The 17921-nt window shown below is 41.6% G+C and overlaps 4 long non-coding RNA genes across 7 annotated transcripts in view; 3 read left to right on the top strand and 1 right to left on the bottom strand.

Annotated features, from left to right (window-relative positions):
* The window catches only part of LOC140593578 (uncharacterized), a 44493-nt gene extending 28755 nt beyond the window's left edge, over positions 1-15738 (top strand). The window contains exons 2-6 of one of the 4 annotated variants that reach the window (XR_011993978.1): positions 13514-13556; positions 13896-13991; positions 14316-14508; positions 14662-14733; positions 15527-15738. This is a non-coding gene — a long non-coding RNA (uncharacterized lncRNA). Of the gene's footprint in view, positions 1-13435; positions 13562-13895; positions 13992-14315; positions 14509-14661; positions 14734-15526 lie in introns of those variants that run through there. The other 3 variants (XR_011993977.1, XR_011993976.1, XR_011993979.1) reach the window with 3 other exon arrangements.
* LOC140593572 (uncharacterized) lies at positions 3294-5432 on the bottom strand. Its single transcript, XR_011993970.1, has 3 exons — positions 5328-5432; positions 4038-4088; positions 3294-3688 (listed from the first exon to the last, which is right to left on the bottom strand). It is a non-coding gene; the product is annotated as an uncharacterized lncRNA (long non-coding RNA).
* Positions 11326-13145, top strand: LOC140593581 (uncharacterized). Its single transcript, XR_011993983.1, has 3 exons — positions 11326-12343; positions 12525-12636; positions 12741-13145. It is a non-coding gene; the product is annotated as an uncharacterized lncRNA (long non-coding RNA).
* A 768-nt stretch (positions 15739-16506) lies between the features above and the next one.
* LOC140593558 (uncharacterized) lies at positions 16507-17429 on the top strand. The gene is made up of 3 exons (XR_011993948.1): positions 16507-16903; positions 17043-17186; positions 17329-17429. It is a non-coding gene; the product is annotated as an uncharacterized lncRNA (long non-coding RNA).
* Positions 17430-17921: the final 492 nt, after the last annotated feature.

Raw genomic sequence — 17921 nt, 5'->3', positions numbered from 1 at the left:
GAAACAGGTGGGGGGGGGGAGGTAATGCACCGGTAGTGTCTTCCAGAGGACAGGAGTGTTAAGGGGGTGTGAGCTGGGTGGCTGACGTCCCAGATGATGGATCCCCTTCTGTCAGTCTCACTGGACGCCAAATGCCAGAGTAGCTGATCGGCAGGATCCATGAGACACACAGACACATATATGCAGCTGAGCGTAAGCTTGGGGGGTCACAGCACAGGGTCAGACAGTGTACAGTGTGCAGTGCCCCTGGAGCAGGGATACTTTATTTGCCATTTGCACAAGTACAGGATCACTGGAATCCCTTAGTCTCCACATATCTCACCTTGCTCTGTTTGGGGCACAAACGCAGATCAAATGTTAGAGTACAAACGCAGGGTCAGCCATTTATTTTGGGGGATTAAGGACCCAACAGATATGCCAGTGAATTGTCTAGGATTCAATCCAGCGACCTTCTGTTCACTGATACAACCTCCTTATACTTGTAACACACAGTGTTGGAACCATTTTTAAATTGCATATCTTTATTTTATTTGATAAGCTTGTAATAGACAAAATATAGCCTGTTTTGTATATATAATGATGCCTAAATGTAATCTGTCTTTCTAAATGCCTGTATATTGCTATATCGTATATACTGTAGGTCCCAAACCTTATTTAAATATGAATTCATTTGTCATATTGGGGAGGGGCATGTTTTTCTGGCGGAGGGGGATACAGTTTTTGGACCATTACTGACGATCGCTTAGAAGTTTGTGTAAGTGCCCTTTTCCAGGAGGGATCTACGCTTCCAAAGATCTCGGAGTCGAAATTAAGTAGCCACTCGGTAAATTTAAAGCAGCTTCGGGTAAGACACAGTTAACGCAAACTGCGTCGCCTATAGCTTATACATACAGGTATAATGAATAAGTTTGTTTGTAAAGGCTATTTAACCAGGAGTTAATAATGAAGGCGAGGCACCTGTTTATGAGTAAGTCACACGAAAAAGGCAGAACTCAGGCAGACGGTTCCGTTGCCTGATGTCCAGGACAGAGAGACTCAGGAAGAGTTTTTTCCCCCAGGCCATAAGGCTTCTCAACTCAAACTAACTCTGGTCCTTCTGTATACTACGTTCGTTTGTACTGGAATGCACATATACTGCACATGTTCACTTTACTGTACAAATAACTTTAGTCTGTACATCCTCGCCATTACACTCACCATTGCACTATATTTTAGATTTTAGATTGTATATTTGGATTGTATATTTTAGATTATGTACTTGGTTCCATAGAAAACAGCCCGAATGTGCAGGTAGCTCTTGTCACACACGCAGCATTCTACAGCACCAATGCCATGATTTCAGGGAGGTTAATGTAACACTTTGGTTTAATTGTAAAATTTGCAGGAGAAAATACAAGCTTAGTGTGAGAGAATGAGATTGGACCCAGTTGTGAGTGTCTCACGGTCAGTTATGGGACGTTTGACAGCCCTGGAGTCATTGGTTCTACAAAAGGCATTGGATTAATTTAATCAAGTGCATGAATCTGTTCAAATACTGCTGACTGACGATATTATAGAAAATGAGAGGATCGATCGGAATGAGTCCATAATGGTCACTTTTAAGGGCCTTGAAACTCAGGTTCATCCACATGTACTGGTAGATCCCTCTGTGCTTTCAGTGTTTCAAAAGGATCAAATCTGTGAAAGTCAGCCAAGTGTAGCTGTAATGTATCCTGTTCTATATCATCTGCTCCTGTGGCAGTTCTGGGTGGGCCGGGGGGGGCACCTGCATTTTATAGCTTCATGACTTGGACCTACTGTAGGTGTTCATTACAAAGTGATTTGTAATTTTGAAAAAAACATCTAGAGTCCTCATTACACATTAACGGTTCATTTTAAAATGCAAAAATCTAATTGATGTCCCCCCCATTCAAATGGACCAGAACCTCCAGTGATGTGCTTGTGAAAGACAATGCAGCCTTAGAAGCGATGGACGACTTAGACTGTCTGAAGGGTAGGGGTAAAAAAATAAAACGGGCACCTTCCCAACACCCCACCCCCCCCCCCCACACACACAGACACAGACACACACACACACACACACACACTAGTAGAATCGTACGCTATGTGTGGTGAAGTAATGTTAGTCCCTGATTAAGATTATTCAACTAGAGTTTTGTCGGCTAAAGGAGACTGAAACTGCGAGCCCTTGGAAAATGTACCTGGGGGATCAGTCAGCTGAGCTCATGGATGCTGACCTGTCATCCTTACATTTTGTGACAATAGGAACAATCTCTAAAACGCAGCTTTGAAGCAGTGGCAGCTCCTGCCAAATCTCTCTCGGGGGTGATTGTTAAGATGATGACTAAGGTGACCCTTTTAATAGGTAAATTAACAGCTAACTAATCAGGCAAATGTTACATTGCATTGTTCAAATTAGTCAGCTAGCTAACATGATATTTTCACGCTGCACTGAACAATTAATATTTGTTTTGGTCATCTCAGTGAAACAATACCACCAGTAACCACTAGATGTCAGAATAACACACCTGCTCCTGGTATTTACTAGTGTGGCTCATCAGAAGCCAGGTAGGATAGAAAACTTGCTGGATAGTAGCTCTCCAGGACCGGAGTTGGTGACCCCTGCTGTACAGTGATTGTGGACAGCTATGTCCAAAATTTATAATTATTATCTACATTGACTGACCAATCTACTGTGGTTATAAACAGATAAATTGTCATCTATCAGTTTGCACTCAAAAAAACCTTCATCATGAAGAGCGATACCTGCTTTTCTGTTAATTGCATAAAATTGAGTGAAGTCCTTGCTCTCACAATAATCTGATTCGGTCTTCATCAATTTATTCTCATTACTATGACCAGGGCCGGCCCAAGCCTTCAGGGGGCCTTAAGCAGAATTTTATTTGGGGGCCCCTCTGTGCCACCAATATGACTAATTATTGTCAATCCTTTATTATTCGCACACTATAAATCTAACACACCCAATATAAATTTTATTTTTTTGTAGCTGTGTTGCTTACATCATACCAATGTTTTTCCCCTTGCTATGATCTTCAATTGTAACAGTAGCAAACCCACAGGAGCAGTCAGGTGTTAATTTGCACTTTAAGATTCAAAGTCTTGCAGTACCAGTTGGCATACTTAATGTGGTGTACTGAAAAGTGGCAAAATAAACTAGTAGACAATGCTCTTACTGTAAACACTTTAACCACTTTAATTTTTTTTTGTTACAACATGTAAAAAGTGCAATACAATCAACACAAATAAAATAAATAATAAAATATAAGGCTAACGTTAACCACTTTAATTACTTTTGATCAGAAAATTTTGCAACATTTAAAAAGTGCAATACAATCAACTACAATATAATAAATAATAAAATATAAAGCTAAATACCAAAGAACTACAAATTAGTCAAATACAAACAGGATATTTTTATATGAAAAGACAAACTAACTCAACTTTACATTCCACCTCAATATTCCACTTTCCTTAGAATTTGTGTTTCCTTGCTTTTCTGGAGGCAAAGTCGTTTATGATATCATTATAAGATATCTAATGGGCAATTATGTTATTAATACTAATTAGTGCAAGTCCACTCAGTCTTTCTTGGGCCATGGAAGATCTCAAATAGTTTTTGATCAGTTTGAGTTTGGAAAAGCTCCGCTCTGCAGATGGAGAGTGCAGGCTATCCGGAGATAACACCAATAACAACAAACAACAGTTATTTTAACATCAACCTATATGGCACCGCAGCGAGCCATCTGTACACCTAAAACATTAAGACATAATGATATAATAACACAGACCCCAAACTTAGGCCAGTCCAGTGTAAGTAATGTTAAACTGTTATCAGTACCAAAGTTATAAAACAGAAGCTTATTTTTTATTACTCATCGGTAATTTTTGTCCGTCTCATCCTTTGCACGAGCATGAATTGACGAGCCGTTAGCTGCCGCTGGTGATCGCTAAGCGGAAGAAGCAACATTAGCTTGCAATTTAGCCTCGTTTAGTTTATACTCATTTTTTTAACTTACCTTTATCTTGCTGTTTTTTCTCTTCCTCTGATTTCTTCCGTTTTCTTTTCTCTGCACCAGAAAGATATGTCCTTTTTTGTGACATTATTAGTTGTTTTGCTGCAGTGACGCTGCTTCTTCAATGAATTTAAGTTAACTTAACTCAGGCATCGTACGGCTGTCATACTCCAACTGTGCATGCATCCTGCAGCAGCCAGTTAAAATATTATTGCGTTGTTTTTTTTAATTGAATAATGGATTTCATTACCAATATGATATCAACTGAAATATTACACATATATAAATGAAAAAAATTCAAATAAAAAAACGATGTAATTTCATGTACTCTTGGGGGCCCCGTGGCCACCAGGGGGCAGCCGCTTAGTTCGCTTATGCCTTGGGCCGGCTCTGCTATGACGACCAATAGCAGAGCCAGAAATCACAGCGTGGGTGGGTCAGCAGAAAATCAGGCCAATTCACATCATAATCACACTACAGACTCAACTACCATACATTTACAGTATTTACAGTTTTTAAATGACCTGTGGCATCACTAAGACCACATTAATAAAGAGAGAGAAAAATCTGCTTGTCTCTTAACAGCACATTTCCTCCAACTGATCTAACGACACACACATGTATCTGTCTGTCACAATCATTGCATTGTACTGTATGGCTCGCTTTGAGTGCTGAGGTGGGCCTGAGTTCCACATGGCTGCACCCAGGACTATCTGTGCCAGCATGGTAGGTGACAGCTGGACATGTTTCTATTAATGACATGATCAAGTCATTAAGTTCAATCAAGTCATTTGAGTTGAGGTAACGTTAGTCATGTTGACCTTGAATGTGACAGATTGCAGGCTGCCCCAGTTATAAAGCAGATTGCATTTGATAAAGCCAAATTAGTGCAAACCCTTCTCGAACCCATACAGAGTACAATACAGTGCCTGCAGTTTGAAAAAAAATGCCTTAACATGACAGAGTACTCCACAGAACATGGCCTGATGCTGATTGGACTATGATATTCAGATGCAAGGCAAACTGTCTACGTTAGAGTAACTGTCTACGCTAGAGTAACTGTCTACATTAGAGTAACGGTGTGGTAGATAATTCCCTCCCTTTCCCACTCTGGTCGTGCGTCGTCTGGTCGCCCTAAGGAACAGACTGCCCCTGCTTTAAAGGATGATACATGAATATGAAAATCACCAAATACATGCGTTAAATCAAACAGCACATAATATACTGGGTTCACCGTCCAATCAAACAAACAATTACTGCAGTCAGCTAAGAGCTGCTAATGATCGTACTTACAGCAGTAATAGCAGTTATCCAGGTACAGAATGACTTCCTGCAGGTACTTGCACTCTGCATGTTCTCCCCATGTCATGTGAGTCTCCTCTGGTTACTCCAGGCCTCTACTGGGTCCAAAAACGTGGAAAGGTGCCTTCTGGGATGGGTTTGACCCCATAGTTGATAAGTGATTGAAATCTTGTTTCCTGTGTCTTTGTAACATATGACAATGGATTCTCTGACCTGAAACAAGAGTTAACACAACTTATTCAAACATGTCATCCATGATACCATAAGTATGCTTTCCCGATTAAAAATGTGCCATTTTAACAGTATGATTTAATATTTCTAGCTAATTATTGTTCCTTGTTCTGCTTCTACAAAACTATGAGAGATTTGTATCCACTAATCGCTTGACGTGCATTAAGTGTTGAATATCTGGATGAGGTGTTCAATTGAATGCTGTGCCTGTGATCAGAAGGTTGTGGGTTCCAATCCTAAGATTATGAGAGTCATTTCACCATTGGGTACTTAAGCCAGTGTCTCTCGAATCAGTGAATCGAGTCCATGTTTTTGCTCTCTCTCAGTTCACTGAGAGTTGGGAGGGAGCAAAAACCTGGACCGTCTCAGTCATTGTCATCATCATCATCTCGACTGGTCAGCTGTTTGGAGGAGATAAAGGAGTGGATGGGCCACAATTTTCTCCAGCTAAATAGTTCTAAAACTGAGGCCATCATGATAGGTACCCCCCACCAGGTTAAATCTTCATCCATAACCAGTATCACTTTCTCCGGTCATAATATTCCTCTTTCCTCATCAGTCACTAACCTTGGTGTTAAACTGGACTCCCACCTCACCTTTGAATCTCATATAAATCACCTTTGCAAGGTCTCCTTCCACCATCTTCGTAATATTGTCAAACTCCGACCTACTCTCACTCTACCAGATGCTGAAAAGTTGACCCATGCTTTTGTTTCCTCCAGACTGGATTATTGCAATGCTCTTCTCATTGGGATTCCTAACAAGAGTCTCCAGAGGCTTCAATACATTCAAAATTCTGCAGCCAGGATCCTGATGAGAGTACGGAAATATGAACATATCACTCCCATTCTGCATTCACTTCATTGGGTTCCCGTTTCCACCAGGATTGAATATAAGATTTCTCTTCTCACCCATCAATGTATCTATGGAAATGCCCCTCCCTACCTCAAAGAACTACTCATTCCACAAACCACGACTCGTTCCTTTCGCTCTTCCTACTCAAACCGACTTCAAATACCCAGAACCAGATTAAGCACCATGGGGGATAGGGCTTTCTGTGCTGCTGCTCCTCGTCTGTGAAATGCTCTCCCTGACACTTTGAGGGCATCGCAATCTACTGACAGTTTTAAAAGTTATTAAACCTTCTCATAGTAATTGTTTTTTTAATCTTCTTTCTTTTAAAATCTTAGTCTTGATAAGTCCTTTTTGTTTCTTTTGCTTTTTGATTCTGTAAGCACTTTGAGATTTTTGGTAATGTAAAATGCAGTATAAATAAAATGTATTATTATTATAATTACCGTCTGGGGGGCCCCAAGGACTGGCTTGAGAAACACTGACTTAAGCAAGGCTATTAACTCTAATTGCTCATGGTGCTCTGCTTTCTCAAAGAGTTATTGTTATTACTTATGTAACTCCTGCACTGCCAATTTTGCAATAAAAAAGGACATGGACGCCTTGCAAACCTTATATTTCAACCCCTGTATTAGCTTAGTCATATCATCTTCTTTGTTTGACTCATCTGAGTTTTTCCTTTGGCTTACTCAATGGGGGGTCCTTACGAGGCAGAAATGTAAAGCGCATTGAGACAATGTAATGTTGTGATAATGCGCTATATACAGGGTTCGAATTACAAAGTGGCTTTCGGGGAAGCCGTATTTACCGATCCTCCCTGACTGACTTTAACGCTTTTGGTGCATGTTCGGGCATTTAAAACAATAGGTTTACAGTAAACCTATTGTTTACTTAGTAAACCGTTTACTTCAAAACGCAAGCGTCAGTCAGTGTTGTCAGTGTTAGGGCAAACAGCTCTGTCCACGGTTCTGAATCAACCGCGCTTAGGCCTACATCATGCAAATCATGATGAAAACAGAATAACTCACATAACAATCATAAAAAAATACATCAATATTAAATAGGATTAGGGCCAATCCTCACAAACGCACAGATCAAGTAAGTAATTCCATGATTCTTACCTTAAATCAGAAGTGACCACAGAGGCCTGGGGTCTTCTGTCTTTGCTTTCCGTCCTGTAACCCAGGATGTTGAGGGTCGGTGACTGTCCCGATGCTTGTAAATCTTTTTCCGCAGGTTATTCTGTGACTCGCTGCTGACCTCTCCATTCATCCATTCCTCTGACAGATGTACTCCCGTTGCTCTTTCGGCGAGCAACAGGCTTTTTGCCTCCATGCATACTGTACATCCTAACTTCTGATTTTTGGAGTAGAGCCATGTATTCCTGATTCTCCACTCACTCCATTGCTTTGTTGTCCAGTTGAAAGGTGTTGCATGATCGCCTGGTCCGCTGCAGGTCGCAGCGGTGGTTTCTGGCGCCAAAGTCTCGCTATCCTCGGTGCTGGTGCTGTCACTAGAAGCAACTTTTAGCGGCGGCAGCGGCGGTAACACCGGCAAGCTAGTTGTAGCTGGTGCAAATGAAGAAAAAAAAATTCTGAACCAAATAGTGTCCTAAAATATTTTATGTCAACCATCCTTACCTGGCCACATCCCTCCCCCCTTTTATGGCGCTGATGGGGATGTATCTAGATCGCGTTTCACCGCTGCGTTGTTCAGCAAATTACCATGCGAATGCGATTTGAATACGCGCTAATGCGGCTATTTAGAATGTGAATAGCGATCTTCGGGTGACAGCGGTACTACACGCCCCCGATGCAGGTAAAACAAAGTAAGGTGACATGGTTTGATTTTTTTTATTTATTTTTTTATTTAACGTAATTTTGAAAAGACAGAAGCCAGCGTTTTTTCATTATTCTACATTAAGATTTCAGTGAGATATAAACTGAAATAGACGCGAAAAGTACGCTGTACAATGCACTCGAACCCAGAAGGTTAAAGCACGTGAGCAGAGCAATATTCGGACCATAAGACGCAGGGACTTTTTCCACCCACTTCTGGGGGGAAAAAAGTGCGTCTTATGGTCCGAAAAATACGGTAATTTCAGTGCAGCGCCGCCACGCATGGATGGTCACAGCAGGAGACAGCGGAAAATAGTGTTCGGAAATAGTACTGTAATGAGCGAATAAACACACAACATTGACACATTTTTAATATCATCATTTATTTCAGGAACCTTAATGTACAGAAAATCAAAATCTATATGCGACACAAAAAATGGAAAGTGTTTTAGAGCTCCCCCTAAATGTCTCAAAGTAGGCTTTCAGGGGAGCCCAGGTCCCCTTAGCTCCCCCGTAATTCGAACCCTGGCTATATAAATAAAATTGAATTGAATTTAATTGAATTGAACTGTTTAATAAGGTTGTCTGTAGGCTATTCAAAACGCAGGGAGCAGCCAAACTGTGATTTCATGGAAATTTTCAAAAAGGCATCAAGAAGGTAAAATACAAATATTCAGAACTACATCTGAACAGCAATCTCTGCTAAGTCTGTCACAGACTAAAAATGCAACAGCTCTCCACCCTCATCCAAAGGGACGCCCCAGTGCGTGAGAAATACAACAACTTCTTTGCTCACTTTGATAGAGGAAGCAGTGAACCTGCCAGCAGGACCTCAGCATCTGAGAGCTGGGCCAGTCAATCATACAGGCTGTCTGAGAGTGAGCAGATACTGAACCTCCACACCAGTCAGACACACACTGCACAGGCTCAGTGAGTCAGGCTGGATGGAGTTTGGACTGATTGGACTCTTCCTCCCCAGAGACGTCTTACTGTATGTGGAAAAACTGCTATCTGGCAAATGCTGCCCAAATGACAAGCCTAAAAAAACTTTTCCCACACAGCTGTAGCCAGACTGTCTCACTTCTCCGCCAATGTTTGGTTACTTATGGTTAAGGTTAGGGCTGGGTAGGGGTTAAGGTTGTCATGGTCGGAATTAGGGTTTTGCCCATAGAAATGAATGGACGATCTCCACAAAGATATGAGTACAGGTTTGTGTGTGTGTGTGTGTGGGGGGGGGGGGGGGGGGGTGTTGGGGGGATGGGGGGGGGGGGGGGGTGGGGAAGAAGCTGTTTCTCTGTCTATGTCCTGATGGTCTTCAATCTCTTGGCCGATGGAAGGGGGACAAACCTTAGTGGGTTAAGTCCTTGATAATTTTGCTGGTCCTCTTGAGTTGGCGGCTGATATAAACTGTATCTAGGTTCAGGAGCCAGGCTTCCACAATCCTTGGTTTCCTGGCTCTCTTAAAGTCCACAACGATCTCCTTTGTTTTAGTAGCGTTGAGGACCAGGTGTTGACCCTCCACTCATCATCTCCTGATATCAGTCCCACTATGGGGGTGTCATCAGCGAACTTCACTGTAGTGTTAGAGGAGTGGATGGGTGTGCAGTCGTGAGTGAACATGGTGAATCAGAATCAGAATATCTTTATTGTCATTGTAGTATGTACAAAGAAATTAGGTGCAGTCCTTGCGGTGTCAAAGAATTATACAATAAATTACATATGTGGCATATGGACTGAAGCAACGAGCAATGGTGGGCCTTTGATAACAGAAGGGATTGGCCTATGAGAAGGAGTGTCTGTCAGGGAGGGCACTAGATCAGGAAAGCTTGGGTGGTAGGGCCAAGCTGGGGGGCTGTAATGACACAGGTGAAGCTATGAGGGGAGATGGTGAGTGTGTCTCTGACACTCCAGATGGGGTTTTATTCACTGGCAGCTCGAGAGAAAGCTGAAGACAAAGTTACAAGTTACACATTTATCTACCAGACATTTACAAGAATTATTTCCAGTCAGCTGCTGGGATGTTCATCCCAGTCAGCAGAATCATTCTGGGCCGGATGTAGCCTGCATACACCATTTTCATCTGGCCCTCTGACGACATGGAATGAGCAGATCATTGCTGGTTTCCACTGGGACACTTCAGCCAGAAGAGGCACAAATGCAGATGCAGTTTCTGAATCTCACACAGAAATAATGCTTGTTAGGGCCACTTGACAGCCAGACCTCTCTGCAGTTAATTCCCAGCCCTGGTCAGGCTTCATTCATTTTTATATCACATTCACCTAACCGCCTGAATGTCTTTAATTATTAAGGCTCAGTTTGGCTTCAACACAGACTACGGTAGAATCTACCAAGTATAGCTTAGTTAGAAGGTTAGTTACCCCTGATTCAGTCAGGTGGCTCCATTTGGTTTGAAAAACAGCCAATAGCAAACATGCAATGCGGCCAATGTTAATATCTGCTGTTCTGTATAGGAAACACCCAGTATGGGGGGCGCCCGGTGCCTCCTTCCCTGCCTTCCTTGGGTGGGCGCGCAGCCGTCCGGTGGCGGGGGCCCGGGTACCTGGCAGCTGTGGGGCGGCTGGGTCCGTGACCCGTCGGGGCTCTCCCGGCCGTCTGCGGGCCCCAGGGCGGTGTTGTTGTGGCCTCGCACACACACTGGGAATCATTCCATATTAACCTGCACACTCATACATACACTCACAACACACAAACATACACACATACACATATGCGTACACACACACATACACGTATGCGTACACACACGCACATACACGTACATATGCACACGCACACACATACACACACTTTCATATCAACACACATACACTTAGAATGCACACACACACAGACATGCGGCACACACACACACTCACATACACGCACACACACAAGAGAGCCTAGGGCTCTCTTCCCCTATTTTATCCCTCTTTCCCCTTGTCTGGGTGTGTGTGTGTGTGAGAGTGTGTGTGAAAGTTGGTGTGTGGCTTCCACTCCCTCCTCTCTGATGCAGATATGGGTACAACGATATTTAGACAGTGTTCCTGGTGGTCTGCTTATGCATATATATTTATTTTCTTTCATTGGTATTAACGTATTTAATTCCAGAAGCAGATACTGGCACAAGCACATTCCCATGTCATAATGGTACCACTGGTTTCTTTGTGTGTATACTGTTTGTGTGTGTCCCTGGATCTTATCTTTCAGATACAGCAGCTGGTGTGATGATACGGTGTAAAGCAGCAAGATGCAGAAGCTGTCCTCTTATTACTCTTTCCTTTTTGTTCTACTGTTTGTTATGTATTATTTCTCTTTCCCTGTCTCTCTCTCTCTCTGACCCCCCTCCTTATTTTATTTTTATTTTTATTATGTATTTATTTATTTTTCTACTTCCTCTGTCTCTCACCCCTTTCTCTCCTTTCTCACTTTCTCTCTCTATCTCTTTCCCACTAACCCCCCCTGTCAGCTCAGTCTTTGTGGCGCATTGACATAAAAATGATTAATAAAGAGTATACCTCAAGTAACAAGAGGAGCTTAAATCCGAAGCTCCACTTGGCAAAATAAAAGTGTTGGCACAATAAGGCACCCAGACTAACATCCTGCTTGCTAAACTGCCGGACACGACAAGGGAGAAAATGCATCCCAGAATGCATCCCTAGATTTGTCATTGATGTAGTGTCACGTTTGATGTCTTGCCCACGTGTTCCTGCCTGCCTGTTGTGGAATAAACCCCGTCTGTCCTGAGTCATGGCTCTGCGTGCCGACTTGACCGCCAGCTCGCTGCCCGGACGTGACACCATGTGACGTCAGTCCCAGAAAATTCTGTCCCGTCGTCTTCTTTGTGGTCAGTCTCATTTTGGTGCTTTAAATGCTAAATGTTTCTTCTTTAATCTTCCATCCACCCCCTCTAGCCACCTGCAGACACACAACCCCTATAAAAGGTCGTGGTTCAACTCTGCTGGCCTCAGTTTAGCTGCAGAAGCGACGCTGATCTTCACAAACGTCCAGTGGAATCATGAAGTCCTGATCAGATCTCTGCCTTCTTCCTCCTGATGACAGTGCTGCTGTCCTCCACTCTGGCTCCTAGTAAGTCTGCAGCATCTCACAGCTTTTATCAGGACTTAAGATTCATTAAATGGGAACCAGGTAACAGACCCAACTATGAGTTTTTTTGGTGTGCATTATTTTTTATGTTTATATTCAGAGTAGCTGTATATATTTTGTATGTAGCCTATACATACATTTTCTGTTCTTCATGTCTATCCAGAAGCCAAAACACCAGAAAAATGTTGTTTTACATACTTTTCTGGAAGACTGAGGATGGACCTGATAGCTGGATATGAAGAGACCAGAGGGGACTGCAGTAAACCTGGAATTAAGTAAATATTTACTTTATTCATGTACTGTTTTGAAGTATTACTGCTTTGGAATTTAATGTTTGTTGTGTGCAAAATGTCTATAACAGAATTGACTTGTATTTCAGGATCAGATATATATGGAGAAGGATTCTAACAAGTGACAAACAGACCCATGTCATTTTTTTTTCATTTTCGGATTTCACACCAAAAAGGGCAATGAAGTGTGTGTCGATCCCGGAGCTCACTGGGTTCAGGGGGTGAAGAAAAGGCTGGACCAGCGCTTCTTTCAGTAATGCCTCCTTCCTGCCTGGCAAAATATGAAAAACAATTTTATGAAATTACATTTCAGCCACTTTTTTATTCTCCTATAATATTTTTTCCTGTCATCTTTTGCTGCATAATATACCTCAGTATCTTTAATTTGTCATTTTTTAAAACAGTAGCCTAATTCTCCTGTAACTTTATTTCCTATCTTCCAAATCGTATATATTTTAACTGCATATTATTGTTTAATATCTAAAGTTTTATTTAGCCAGTAGTTAAATTTGAGTTGCACATATACTGTATTGCAAGCTTTTTACTAAATAAAGACTATTGAAAGGTTATGGTTCAGGTTTTTCATTTAAATCGTTTAATTTGCAAAAAATAACATTCTTGGTTGGGGAGCATGTGGAAAAAACAGTAAGAGAAATATACAATGTAAGAATGAATAATGTAAATGTATGCATGGAAAACAGACACATAGATCAAAAAAAATCATCAGGAGGAGGCTTCTGGGATTGCTGTAGAGGCTGCTGGGATTGCTGGGATTGCTGTACTCATAGATATATATATAGAATGACTAGATGTGTTATGACGAGGTCTAGAGCGTCCGCACAGGTCGGCCATCTTACCACAGGCTGGCTTTCTGGCGGGATCATTCGAACCTGAGGTAAACGGAGGTAAGGTAAGTGACCTGCACAAACGTTAATACTCTTATCTCGCTGAAATCTTGATGGATTTACAAACTGTGTGTTTTCTTACAAACATTATTAACGTGGTTATAGTTCTGGATGCTTGAACATGTTGAAATCGCAGCTTTTCTCCTCGAAAAAAAAAACTGACTTAATCGTGCAGTTTAGTTGTGTATCACGCCTAGCTAGGCTACTAGCTATCCAGTAATTTGGGGCGAGGCAGAATTACGCTTTCTTTTCAATATAATACACACATTATAAACATGATTTAACTGAATTTACTGTCTGGTTGGTTTGTTAAAACGTCTTACATTATGATTTCTACAGGAAATTGCTGACAAGATGCCAGACTTTTGTGCCGCCTATGGCTGCTGTAACCGCCGTTTGTCTCGAAACGAGAACCCGAGGGATCACCTTTCACCTGTAGGATGTTACAATATTATGAATTATTTTTAGGATAATCGTTAGTTACTTAGTGGAAGTATGTACATATTACATAATAGTATTGCTAGATTGTTGTTGACACAAGGTTTAGAATATTTTATTTAACGTACATAATCACTGAATGTTTGAATATAGTTTGTGTGTTTATCTTATTCTTGAAGTACATACATACATGCTTACATACAGTTACCCCAACATATGATAATCTAGGTGTTTACTTGTGTCCTTGGCCTTAAATGGAAAGATGGATTTAAAATGTTGACAATAATTGATATATCTGGGTACATTTCTCACTTTTGTAAGGTTTCCCAAATCCAGAGAGAGGAGGAGGAAGTGGGAAGTTGCCCTAAGAAGGGACGGTTTTGCTGCCACTGACAGGACACTGATCTGCAGTGAGCACTTCAAGACCGAGGACTTCGACAGGACCGGGCAGACTGTGCGGATTAAAGATGGTGTTGTGCCATCCATTTTCAGCTTCCCAGCATATCTTCAAAGGGTATGTCCATCACTGACCAAAAATAATTTAAGGTGTATAAGACTGATATATCAATATACACGTGATTAAATGTGATCCGTTTTTGTTTCTGCAAGGTATACAATTTGTTGTTTATTACAGCACATTTAGACACTCAAAACTACTTTATTTTAGTCAGTAGCAATAAGAAGCACAACAACTTCAAGACAACTAGAAGACAACCTGCCAATGGACTTGATGCCTGATGTAAGTATTTGCAAGTGAAATGTCACAACTAATGATAGCATCATATAGGTAAGGGATAATGTATAGAATGCCGGTCATTATTGGGAAAATAAGTCCCGACAGGGTGAACAGGACCCCGACACACAGCGGAGGGACTTATTCCCAATAATGACCGGCGTTCTATACATTATCCCGCTTATTACACGGCTACTTTCCAAAACGAAACAATAAACTCTCCACGATATGACTCTTTAGCCTACATAGCCTAGGCTATAGCCTATTTGTTACCATTCATCGTGGCTTTTGCTGAGAAACAAATAGATTACAGATTTAACATAGGCTTGAATGTTGGGAAGGCCCATTCAAGTGAATGGAACTTTCTGCAGCCCTCTGAAAAGCCGTGTAATAACTTGTAATATTAAATCCTTTATCTTGGTGGTACCCAGAAAGGTCTATGATGGTGTTAGTAGTCTATGAGCCCAGTATTATTTGAGGTGGTACTCTGTTAAAAAAAAGTTTGAAAACTACTGGCTATCTCACTTTCTCTGTCACTCCTACACTAGAATGAATAAACATTTGTGAACATCGAAACTACACCCAGGGGTAGACAACCTTTACATTTTGTGTCCAGAGCCACAACACATATTTTTGCCTTACAAGTGGAGAAGCCTATACAATTTCTTAAAAGTATGCTGTTGTGTTGTTTGTTGAAGAACTGTAGAACCCAAAAATGTATTCAGGCTCGCAGAATTGAGATTGAATTGAAGATTGAATTCTTGAAAAAAAAGTTGTTATTATTTTGCCAATACAACAGGGAGCAACTGCAGAGAGGAGAGTGAGGAGGTTGAGGCACAAGCGGGAGCGCAAGCTGCAGGCCACTGAGCACTTGTATGCATTGCCTGCTTCCCCTAAGGCTATAAAGGCCAAATTGCAACAGGCCTTAGTGAGACAGAGGAAACTGCAGCGGGAGAAGAGTAATGCCTTGAGGAGAGAGAAGAGGGCCAAGAACAACATGCAGGCTCTTCTGGAGGAACTGAAGGAGAAAAATCTCATCAACGAAGAGCTGAAAGACAGGCTTGAATGCTACTCAGGTAAAAAAAAAAATATATATTCCATTGAATATTTTGTGTATTATATGTTCTTTTTTGACTTCCTAGTTACTTTTAATAGACCTACTGAATCACTTTTGCTAATTGAATTTCAGATCTTCCGGTTTATCTCCTGTCGAGGCAGGGTGTAGAGTACACCAAGGCCCAGAGAGATTTTGCCCTTACGCTCCATCTGCATGGTCCAAAGGCATATAACTACCTGAGAGAGACTCTACATATTCACCTGCCACATCCCAGTTCAATGCAAAGGTATTCTATATGATGTCTACATTAACACTGAATTACATAAAGCACTACATACAAAATGATCATGAATGGTTAAATCACAGGCTGGCAATGATGATTAAAGGTGTCAAATATGTTGTTTAAAGGGGCGAACTGGGGAATGATCGGGTGAAAGTTACCCAAAGTCAAATGGGTGTTACCATAATCATATTACAGATATGTTTAGTATGTCCAGTGTCCACCATAGGGATGCTTGGGTAAGTGATTTAAATGTCTACATGGTTAAATGTCTACTTTTTAATTATACAAGGTGGCTGAGCTCTCTTGACGCCAGACCTGGTCTCAATAAAATGGTGTTGGACATGCTGGAAAGACGGCGTCAGGAAGATGAGGACAAATACGGACGTGTCACTCTGATGCTGGATGCCATGTCCATAAAACATCACGTCCAACATGATCCTCAGACACAAACAATGTTTGGATATGTGGACATGGGGGATCGATTGAATGAGACTGACATTGCTTCCGAGGTTCTTGTGTTTATGGTGGTTGGGCTTCAAGGTTATTGGAAAGCTCCAATCGCATATTATTTGACCAAGTCCCTCACACCAGAATCACAGAAAGTGTTAGTAGAACATGCATTAGAAGAGCTGCATCATCGTCAGATAAGGGTGGTGTGCATGACAATGGATGGTCATGCATCAAATGTCAGTATGTGCACCAAACTTGGGTGCGACCTAAAAGCAGACCCCTGTGAGCCCTTGAAGACCCATTTCCCACATCCAGTAACCCATGACAAAGTTTTTGTTAAGATGGACGCTTGCCACATGCTGAAGCTGGCACGCAATATGTTGCAGGTACATGCTCATTATTGCCTATCTGCTCAGGTTGACTGTTCTGCTTTTTATACATTTTGATTGTGTTTACATAGTTATGCAGAATATGGTGCTTTACAGTTGACGTGTGCAGTGAAAAAAAAAAAATCTGATTCTGCAGGCATACAGCCCAATAACAAGCATAAGTGGCTGTATAAATTGGAAGTACATTGTTCAGCTGAACAATGTCCAAAAGAAAAGTGGTCTACATGCTGCCAACCGAGTCACAGACAAGCATGTGAACTTTGCTAATCAGAAGATGAAGGTATGTCTGCATGATGATTTATGTATAGAGGGCTGCAATAGAAATGGGCTCTAGGGCTTTATTGTATTTTTATACTTTTTGATGATGTTTGTATCTTGTAGCGCTAATGTGCCCTTTATTTCTCCTTATAAACTCAATCAAGGTCTCCCTGGCTGCTCAGACTTTAAGTAACTCTGTGGCAGTGGCGCTCCGCACCTTGCAGGAAGTGGGCTATGCAGAGTTCAAAGACTGTGCGGCTACTACAGAATTTATTAAGGTAATATAGCTAGGGATTGGACCAAAATATTTCCCAACATTCTACTGCTCTTGCCAACATTTGAGAGATTCAACCCCTTTAACCTAAATGTGAATGCCTCCGGGATTAACCCGTTAACATTTTATTTTATTTTCATAAATGTGATCTGAGAACAGTGACTCCACATTGAAGTGAGACTGATTCAGTCTAATTTAGTGTGGAGTAACTGTTCCTAGGTCACGTTTAGGGTTCAAAGAGACCAAGTGTGAATCCACTCTAAGTTATAGTGATGTTTTCAGTGCTTTCAGTTAATTTAGATATTTCTTTATAGATAACAGACAGGCTGTTTGACATCTTGAACAGTCGCAATCCCAGAGCCAAAGGGTTCAAAGCCCCCCTTGGTTCTTGGAATTGGACAAGCACCAGGGAGTTCTTGATAAAAGCCAGGGGGTACTTGCTCACGTTGAAGATCGAGGATGGCACACCCCTTTACCGAACAA

Source organism: Paramormyrops kingsleyae, chromosome 12, assembly GCF_048594095.1.
Source record: "Paramormyrops kingsleyae isolate MSU_618 chromosome 12, PKINGS_0.4, whole genome shotgun sequence".
In the NCBI taxonomy this organism is placed as follows: Eukaryota; Metazoa; Chordata; class Actinopteri; order Osteoglossiformes; family Mormyridae; genus Paramormyrops; species Paramormyrops kingsleyae.
Note: the sequence above shows the minus strand (reverse complement) of the source record. Positions and strands in the feature narration are given on the sequence as shown.